The sequence below is a fragment of the Palaemon carinicauda genome, chromosome 2 (genome assembly GCF_036898095.1).
Source record: "Palaemon carinicauda isolate YSFRI2023 chromosome 2, ASM3689809v2, whole genome shotgun sequence".
Lineage (NCBI taxonomy): Eukaryota > Metazoa > Arthropoda > Malacostraca > Decapoda > Palaemonidae > Palaemon > Palaemon carinicauda.
The window spans coordinates 3,062,954-3,073,723 of record NC_090726.1 but is presented as its reverse complement, the minus strand read 5'-3'; positions in this window follow the sequence as shown (position 1 = coordinate 3,073,723).

Sequence of the window (10,770 nt, the reverse complement as noted above, 5' to 3'; positions counted from 1 at the left end):
TCTCTCTCTCTCTCCATTAGACCTATTATATATATATATATATATATATATATATATATATATATATATATATATATATATATATATATATATATATATACATATATAATGATTGTTTTCTTTTGCATCTTGATGAATGAATGAGCTGGAATAGTTTTATCAAGTTAAATCTTCTTCGAAATCTCTCTCTCTCTCTCTCTCTCTCTCTCTCTCTCTCTCTCTCTCTCATATGCACGCAAGAACCCACATATACAAGCATACACGGGCGTACGAATCTGCATTAAAAAAATAACTACTTCCATCTGCACAATTCCCAGCGAACAATGGTGTTTAATGTGGAATACAACATTGCCCTAAATTAGGCCATGTCTGCCGGAGCTGGATAACATAATTATATAACACAGAGGAAATCCCATTCTCGCATTTGAGGACCAACATTTACTAATGGCATGAAGGTTATTTTTTTTGGTTTCCTGTAATAAGAAGACCTGAATTCGATTATACCTCGCTTCTTATGCTAATAGTCACTGACAGACATAAAAAGGAATTGGGAGATTTTTTTTGACTATATCTTACTCTCTGGTTTTCGTTTGTTTTTTATTTGCAAGTAATAGATAAGTTATCGTGTTTATCATGTATCGGTCTTAACAGTACTTTTAAAGTTTACGATATATATATATATATATATATATATATATATATATATATATATATATATATATATATATACGTGTGTGTGTATAGGTCCTGATATATGTTTTCATCCGTACTGATCATCTAAGTAATTGTGTACTTTTATAAGTAACATACGCATTCATTATATGTAAGGGAAATAAGTCTATATAATTCTTTATAATATCACATATTGATTGACAAGTTAACTCCTGTTATTTTCTTTTTACAGCTCCTATTTAGGATTCATATTGGATAGATTTTGTTTTATATTAGCAGCTTCCAATGAATTTTTTTTTTTTTTTTTTTTTTTTTAATTCATATACTATAATGTAAAACAATTCTAACCTTCACAGAGCATCAGTCACCGAGGCTCCACTATTTCGTTAGTGGAAATACACAAATCCAAACATGATTTTATATAGATATTAAAAGCACGTTTCATATTACTCTATATTCTATTAACTTGTCTTATTTCGGGCTACTTCTAGCTCTGAGTCTACAGGCTTTCTCAAAGCATTACAATTTTATAGAAATTCACCCATGTTTTGGTGTTTTTTATTATGTTGAAAATATTCATTATTTCCCTAACCTAATCAACTTTCCTTTCAAACCTAATGCTTTCTTTTTCCACATGTTTAACTTATCGTGTATCATTTGTCATAGAAATAATCAAATTTGTAACAGTTATCTTTCAATTGTTTGATCAGTAACTGTTTCTTATCCACTACGATTGATAGCTTTTGGTAAACAAAATGAGATTATGTAAATCGAATTGCCGCTTTCTATAAAAATAAAAGTATCTAATCAGATGGCTCTACCATTTTTAACTTATGTATCAGAAAATTGCAACCTTACTAAAGCCTTAGAACATAAAGTAACTACAACTCAAAGAGCTATGGAAAGAATAATGATGCAAATATCACTAAGACAGAGGAAGAACAACGTGAATACGAGAGTAAACTAAGGTAGAGGATATTCTAACATGTAAGAAATGAATTGGACATGTGTAGGGTATATAGTCAGAATTACAGATAATAGATGGGCATTAAGAATAACATAATGTGTTCCTAGGGAGTGTAAAAATAGAAGGGGAGAGAAGAAAAGACTGTGGATTCACGAGCTAAAAAGGTTTCCAAGTGTAGACTGTCATATACAGACCATAAACCGAGGCAAGTGGATGGACATGTCTGAGACCTATGTTCCGCAGTAGAAAAACAACAGCTGATGATTATATATACATATATATATATATATATATATATATATATATATATATATATATATATATATATATATATATATATATATACATATATATATACATATATATATTATATATATGTATATATATATTATATATATGTATATATATGTATATATATATATATATATATATATATATATATATATATATATATATATATATATATATGAATATATATCACTAACACTCGGGATTTTAATCAATGTAAATATCAACCACAATACATTAATACCGAATTCTACCGTGGGAATATATATCCACTGTAATTCCTTAATGGTGATAGCTTCTGGCTGCCCAGCCAGAAGCTAATAACATAAAGGAATTCCAGTAGATATACATATTCCCAAGGTAGAATTCTGTATTAAATGCCATTGTGGTTGATATATATATATATATATATATATATATATATATATATATATATATATATATTTATATATATATATATATATATATATATATATATATATATATATATATATTTATATATATATATATATATATATATGTATATATATATATATATATATATATATATATATACATATCTCTCTCTCTCTCTCTCTCTCTCTCTCTCTCTCTCTATATATATATATATATATATATATATATATATATATATATATATATATATACGCACATATATATACACATATTTACTATACATATATGTGGGTATGCAAACGCGTACACGTGTTTCGGCACAACCTAGCAAATAGTATCTTTACCTAGTATAAAACTATCATGACCTATAGACACGAATAATTTTAACATGTAAATCTACTCATTATCTTGGCCTGAAGCCTGAAGCGAATGTCTGTAAAAAATAACTCATATATATATGTCATTTTAGCCGGAAAAATCTGAAGAACCCCTGAGGGAGAGCATGTAATATTAATTTTGTAATAACCCAAACTGTAATAAAACTCTTTGGTATACTTTTTATTATTGAAGTTTAGCTTTGGATTTACATCACAATTAATTTAAGTTTGAAATATAAGTTTTATATGAATTTTATTATTTGACATTTTTTTTCTAATTATAGAACTCTTTTCATAATATACTTATATTCCGGATGTTACTTCGTTTAAGATCAGTTCTTTTCAAAATGTACCAAACTTAATAAAATGAAGCCTTGTGCAATAAAACGAATTTCAGTCAACTGGTAACTATAGTAAGTACATTTTCAATGATATAGACTAATAATCTAACTGATTTCTTATCATATTCATCATGGTGAAAAATTTACCAGGCCTTGATAGCTTTTCATATCTTGTATTGCTAATATCTTACCATTGGACAACAAATTCAATTTAAAATCTTTCTTATATAAAAAGCATTATCAAACTATTGCTCGTCACTCATTGATAATAAATCAAATTATAATCCTTTGGTTATTGTTATTTTGTTTGAAATATTTTATTTAAAGGATTTGAAAAAAGTGTTTGTCATTACCTCAAACTTCATTTTTATACTAAATTTTCTTTGTTTATTTTGTTTGAAATTTTTTTTTATAAATGAATTTGAGAAAGTAGTATTTATCACCAACCTAAATTTCTAATTTTACTATTTTTTTATTATAAAACGTCCTTGTCTGGCAGACTTATCAAATCTTATATCACCTGCAATCTTAGCAGCAGTAATTCATGAAAACGAAAGAAATAAAAAATTATATCTGTTGATCCCTGGATGTCCAATTGCCTTCTGCTTATCAGTCCAAATCAGCTGTGAACGAATAACAGGAACACTATAGATACAAATTTAGGATTATTGCAATCTCATATTATATACAAAGTTCTTGAGAAACTGGTTTGGTGTACTCTTCTAGTGGGGCGCCGCCCCCCAACTCCATATAAGTTGGAGCTGTATTGTAATGACATTATATGTGCAAATAAAACAAAAATAAATGTATCTTTGGAATGTTGCTTAATGTATAATATATGTACAGTATATATATGCATATAAATATTTACATTTAGGTATATATACATACATATATATGTATATATATATATATATATATATATATATAATATATATACATATATATATATATATATATATATATATATATACATATACATATATATATATATATATATGTATATATATATATATATATATATATATATTTATATATATATAGATATAATGTATATAAAATATATATATATATATATATATATATATATATATATATATATACAATTGTATATACATATATAAATCTATGCATATATATATATATATATATATATATATATATATCTATATATATATATATATATATATATATATATATATATATATATATATATATATATATATATATATATATATATATATAGTGTAATTTAACAGACATGTATCTCTTTTATGATATGTATAATGTAATTCATTAGCTATAATTTACCTATTTAAGTATGCATAAATTTTGGGAAAAAAGGATGCATTGAGAATTCCCTGAAAAGTAATTAAGATTTAATTCATGTGATTTAATCTTATATCTGATATTTGTTTTCTGTATGAGAGGCGAGGTTTACATTTTTGATACTTCCAAGCGGTAATTTATTTAGTATGTAAATGCGTTCTAGGGAAATGATAAAATGTTTTACGTAAAAAAAAAAAAGAAAAAAAAGAAAAAAAAATAATAATAATTTAGCATAATTACGTTCACGATTTAGTTTGGGGAAAGAAATTGTGAAAAGAGAAAATATTTATTCAAGTTTTTTTTTCTTCTGTTTATAATGTATATAAAACCCACTTCTCACTATGTAGTTTTAATTATTAGATAAAGACATTTACATGAATCTCTGACTAATTATGCAAATATTATGTAGAGTCTTCATTCGCCCGTTATCTATCTATCTATGTATGTATGTATCTATCTATCTATCTATATATATATATATATATATATATATATATATATATATATATATATATATATGACAGCTAAATATTTAGATAGATATGGACACACGCACAAAAAAACATCCCCTGTCATCAGGGTATGACTAATCCCTTTCTCCCATGCCTAAGGGATTTAAGGAGCTGAATGTGATCGGTAATAAATGTATAAATATATTTATACATAAAGCCAGACACTTGCTTTTTGTCATATAAGAGAGATAAATATATCAATTTTGAAATTTCCTTCATGTCAACTACCCGTATAAGATGATTGCTAGCTGGCGTGGATTATTAATAGATAATCAAAATTATCAATATCATTGGTAACACACAATATTCATAATAAACGAATTCTAATATAACTTTAAATATAAAGGCCGCTCATGAATGGCAGGGGCAAGGGATAGTGACATTGCCCTATTGAGTAAAGCAATGCCCTGGGGACTGACCATATATACATATGATCAGCGCACAAGACCCCTCTCCCCCCAAGCTAGGACTAAGTAGGGTCAGGCAATGGCTGCTGATGACTCAGCAGATAGACCTATAGGCTTCCCCAAACCTAACCCCATCCTTAGCTTACAAGGATGGTGAAGTTGTATCGACCAAAGAAACTAACGAGTTTAAGAGGAGCTCGAATCCCAGTCTGGCATTCAACAGTCAAGGACGTTATCACATTGGCCACCACAACCCTTAAGTGAGCTCAGTTACTTACTTCAGTGTCTTGAGAGTGACTTCAAACTTTTTCTAAATATTTTTTGTGATAATTATACGTTTTAAAGAGTTCTCCTCGCATCATATTTTCTACGAGTTAATGGTACATACACGAAGTCTTATCTCTTCTAGGCCACTTTTCTGTTATCTATCTATCTATATATATATATATATATATATATATATATATATATATATATATATATATATATATATATATATATATTTTTTTTTTTTTATATATAGAATGGCCTAGAAAAACCATATACAGACGCATGTGGAAGGATATGTCTGAAGCTTTGGTACTGCAGTGGACTAGATACGGCTGATGAAGATGATGATGATGATGATGATGATGATATATATTTTCTTTTATAAACAGTGACTAACTTTTTTTGTGTATTTAAAGAGAAATCCCATTTTGACGCAAAAATAATGAGAATGTCTCTCATTTCTGTTTGAGAAATATTATTAAAAAGAATTGTATGCAATGAAAAATGTCATCACTTATCTCGATAAGCAGTATTTTCTAGAAGTATTTTTTGCGGATAGCCGCATTCAAAATAATATTAATCTTGGTATTCATTACACGGAAAATGAAATATGAAATTCCTAAATAAATGAAAATCACATTTTTTTTTATTTAACGAAGTATTATTAAATAACATTATATTTTTAAAGTGACTTTCTCTAGTCATCAGTAGACTAGTTATTATTATTATTATTATTATTATTATTATTATTATTATTATTATTATTATTATTATTAGTTAAGCTACAACCTTAGTTGGAAAAGCAGGATGCTATAAGCTCAAGGGCCCCAACAAGGAAAAATAGCCCAGTGAGGAAAGGGAATAAGGAAATAAATAAACGATAGAAGAAGTAATGAACCATTAAAATGAATAATTTTAAAAACATTAACAACATTAGAACAGATATTTCATTTATAAACTATAAAAAGACATGTTAGCCTGTTCAACATAAGAACATTTGCTGCAAGTATGAACTTTTGAAGCTGATTAGGAAGTTCCTTCCACAACATGGTCTCAAAGAATAATATGAGGTTTTAATTTAAAAAAAGATCCTTTTAGATTATGATGTTACCGATCTTATGAGTTCTTACCACCACTCTAAATCCTCTGCAACATTATTAAAACTTTCTTTATTATCTCTCTTTGTTAGTTAGCATTGACTTTCGTCATGCAAATTGAATTACTCTAAGATGATTATTAGATTAATTGGACACAAAGAAGACATTTATTCAATTTCCAATTTTATTTGAGGACAATGATGAGTTATAAAGTAATGCAATGGCACATAAGATTTTTCAAACTTTTATAACCTTAGATATTTCATAAAAAATAATATTTTCTTTAGTTACAAAATACTAGTGTCCTTATTTCATTTCTCTTGATATATAATTAGGTTCATATCTTTTATTATAATCTTTAATCATTGGTTAAAAATTTTCAATTTGAACTTTTTTTTTATTTCACAATTCTTAATCTAATGATGAAAATTAGTATGAATATTTTTTCCCCTTTGTACCGATATTTCAACATAATATTTTCAACTTTCATGTAGCTCTATAGTTTATTTCAAATATTACTACGTTTCAAAATAGTTTAATAATTCTTTTCAGAAAGAAAAAAAATTCTCATATCTAATTATACATAGAATAAAGAAAAAATATTTTCATTCTACATGTATAATACTGTTTACTTGTTATCTAAAATTCATATCTATAGTCCATTTCTTTTAGCGAGGCAGATTTGCACCGACTCGCAGTGGTGCCCTTTAAGCTCTGAAAAGTTTCCTGATCGCTGATTGGTTAGAATTATCTTGTCCAACCAATCAGTGATCAGGAAACTTTTGCGAGCTAAAAGGGCACCGCTGCGAGTCGGTGCAAATATGCCTTGCTGAAAGAAATGGACTATAGGTCATGATATTTTTCACTTTCCTGTTTTTCTCTAGAGTTTTGCACATATTTTTCAATGACATTTCCCTTCTCTTCATATTTCGATTACATATCTTTTGAAAACTGTTTTCAAATTACCAGATCAATAGACTTTTTTTTTTTTTTTACGTGTTTTATTATTATTATTTTTTTTTGTGATACTTGTACTGCAGAAGTAAAATAGGAGATTTATGATTTTACGTAAATATCTACCAATGACTAACTCCTAATTTGTGGAGTTATATATAAATACAAACGGATAGACAGACACACATACACTCGCACACAGACATATACATACATACATACATATATATATATATATATATATATATATATATATATATATATACATGCAAATATACATACATACATACATACACATATATATGTGTATATATGTGCATATATATACATTCATATATGTATATATATATATGTGTGTATATATATATATATATATATATATATATATATATATATATATGTATGTATATACACATACATACATACATACATACATCATATATATATATATATATATATATATATATATATATATATATATATATATATATATATATATATATATATATATATATAAGATAGTTTCTCTCCGGACAAAATGTCCTCCAGACAGTTTTCAGGATAACAGACAACTCCATTTACTTTTCTCCATTTATCATTTGGTGTCGACGCCTGTTTCGAATCACTTCGTAAACCTTCTTCAGGACTACATTGAGTTATACAATTAACACTTTAATAAATTTATGAAGGTAATGGTAGAGAAAATGTCGATACAAAAATATTTAGAAACTCGAGAACTAAATCTTTGAAACATAAAGATGAAAATTTAAGATAAATTTTTGGATACATAGATGGTTTTCAAAAGGCTCCACAGATCCTCATGAAGCTTATGATTGCAGTTTTTGCAGCCAGATTGACGTCAATTCTTCAGGAACGTCATCTGTTGTTCAAAGCAGATTAATCCATTAAGCTTACACGCTCCCTCAGAAATTAGGTTTGTGATCTGCATGTTACATACTATATTTATGCACATTTATATATGTTTTATTCCCTCTCTGGTGGGGCTACCTTAACGTGGTGAAAGGATTTGCATATCGGCATCATCAGCGACACCATACTAGCCATGGTCACCCACACCAGGTTTATTTGCTGTGAGCGATCGAAGAAAAATATCCCACCATCACCAATCCGCACTGGACAGCATGAAATTGAAAACGGGCTAAACCCCATACGTGAATTGACATGTGTGAGACCCTTGACCTGCAGTGGACTAAAAATGGCTTAATTTGTTATTGTTGTTGTACCTTTTTTCTTATATTTATACAATATTACAACAATTTAAGATGATAGATAACAAAAATCTCATACATATCGTAATAGAGGTAACAATTAATTTCAATCTTTTATTTTACACATTTCATACGCCAGAATTCTTTAATCCTATGCTTATGTAAAGAGAGAGAGAGAGAGAGAGAGAGAGAGAGAGAGAGAGAGAGAGAGAGAGAGAGAGAGAGAGATGAGGCTCTTTATCTAGACAAAGCAGCTTATGTTCAAACAAACTCCTGCAAAACCACTAGTAAGAGGATTTCAAAACTTTAGAATTCTATTTTTGCAAATTCTTTTTACGCATTGTTTGCTTCTTTCTTTTTCATCTTTTCTAAGTTAATCCAAGTAATTAGAGAAAATGGTGCTCATTAGGTGCATTGCACTTTTAATCTCTTTTTACAGGTTATTTTTTTCCCTTCTGTCAATAATGTTTTCATGGATTAGAAAGAAAACATGGCTGGGATAATTACGAAAAAATCAATGGAAATGTCAAAGGAAATCATAAAATATAATGTTTTTGAAACTATTTATGAATTTGTCTATGACATTGATTTTCATGGATAGACTGTAACATTGAAATACTCTTTAAATGAGTTGAAAGTATTGTGAAGGAAGATGAAATGTAAGCTATTTCAACACATCTCTCCCACTCTCGCCATCTCTCACTTTTTTCGCGCATACTGGAATACATTTAGGAACAGCATAATTTTTTTCGGTGGAATTTGATACTATGAATAAAATGGGATATGGACAGTCTTTGAACAAATTACTCCTGTAGAGTGAAAGTTTAGAAATTCTATCAAAAACTAATTTAAATATAGCATCTGATATTACAAATTATTTTCCGCGGGATTTGCTTCTATAAACACGATGTGAGATGAACCGTTTTTAAACAAATTACTTCTCTATAGTTTTTATAAAAAGCTCATTTAAATCTAACATCTTATATCAGTTTATTATAGATACACATACATTCTTTGAGTGGGTGAGGTGAGTGTGGCGTTTGCATAGTACGATTCATTTAAAGGTTTAAAGGTCACTCATGAATGACAGGGGAAAGGGACAGTGACATTGCCCTATCGAGTAGGACCATATACATATGATCAGCGCTCTTCCTTAAAATATATCAATTGATTTTGGTAATTTTTCATTATCAATATAACAAAACAGTCTAATTATTTCATGCTAAATTCGAGAATTATCGCTTTCTTCGTTTCATTGTTGATAATTTAAGATCCGAAAAAAATTTTCCTTTGTGTAATAAGGGCACTATACGTTGGTAGGGTAAGGAAGAAGTCTGTTTCTAGGACCCACTAACAGGAGGGTTCTGTTTGTTTCTAGACTTGCTGTCGTCCAACCCATAGCCAGACTCTTGAACCAGCTGTTACTACCTAAACGCAACCATTGTGTTAGCATGTAGTCTCATAGTGTTGTGTTATATTTGCTGGCTTAACTCTGTCTTTCATATTATCTAAATATTGTAACGTAATGAATAAAATGGGAAGGATTTCTTGTGGGATGTGTTAATATTTCCATACATTAATTTTCTTTATCCTCATAACAACAACAACAACAACAACAACAACAATATTGATAAGAATAATAACAACATCAGTAATAATAATAATAATAATAATAATAATAATAATAATAATAATAATAAAAATAGTAATTTTTCATTAATTTCCTCAAACTTCATCATACATTTTAGGCTAGAACTATGGATATTATCATGTAATACTTGTCATAACATGAGATCCTATTCTTTTAGCCTTTAAATTAGGCCTTAATCCATACTCTGTTAAATAAATGAAAAATCTTATTAGTTAGATAAAATTAGTAAAAGTATGAAGATATCTTTTACAGTTTAAAATTAATTTATTTTCCATATTCT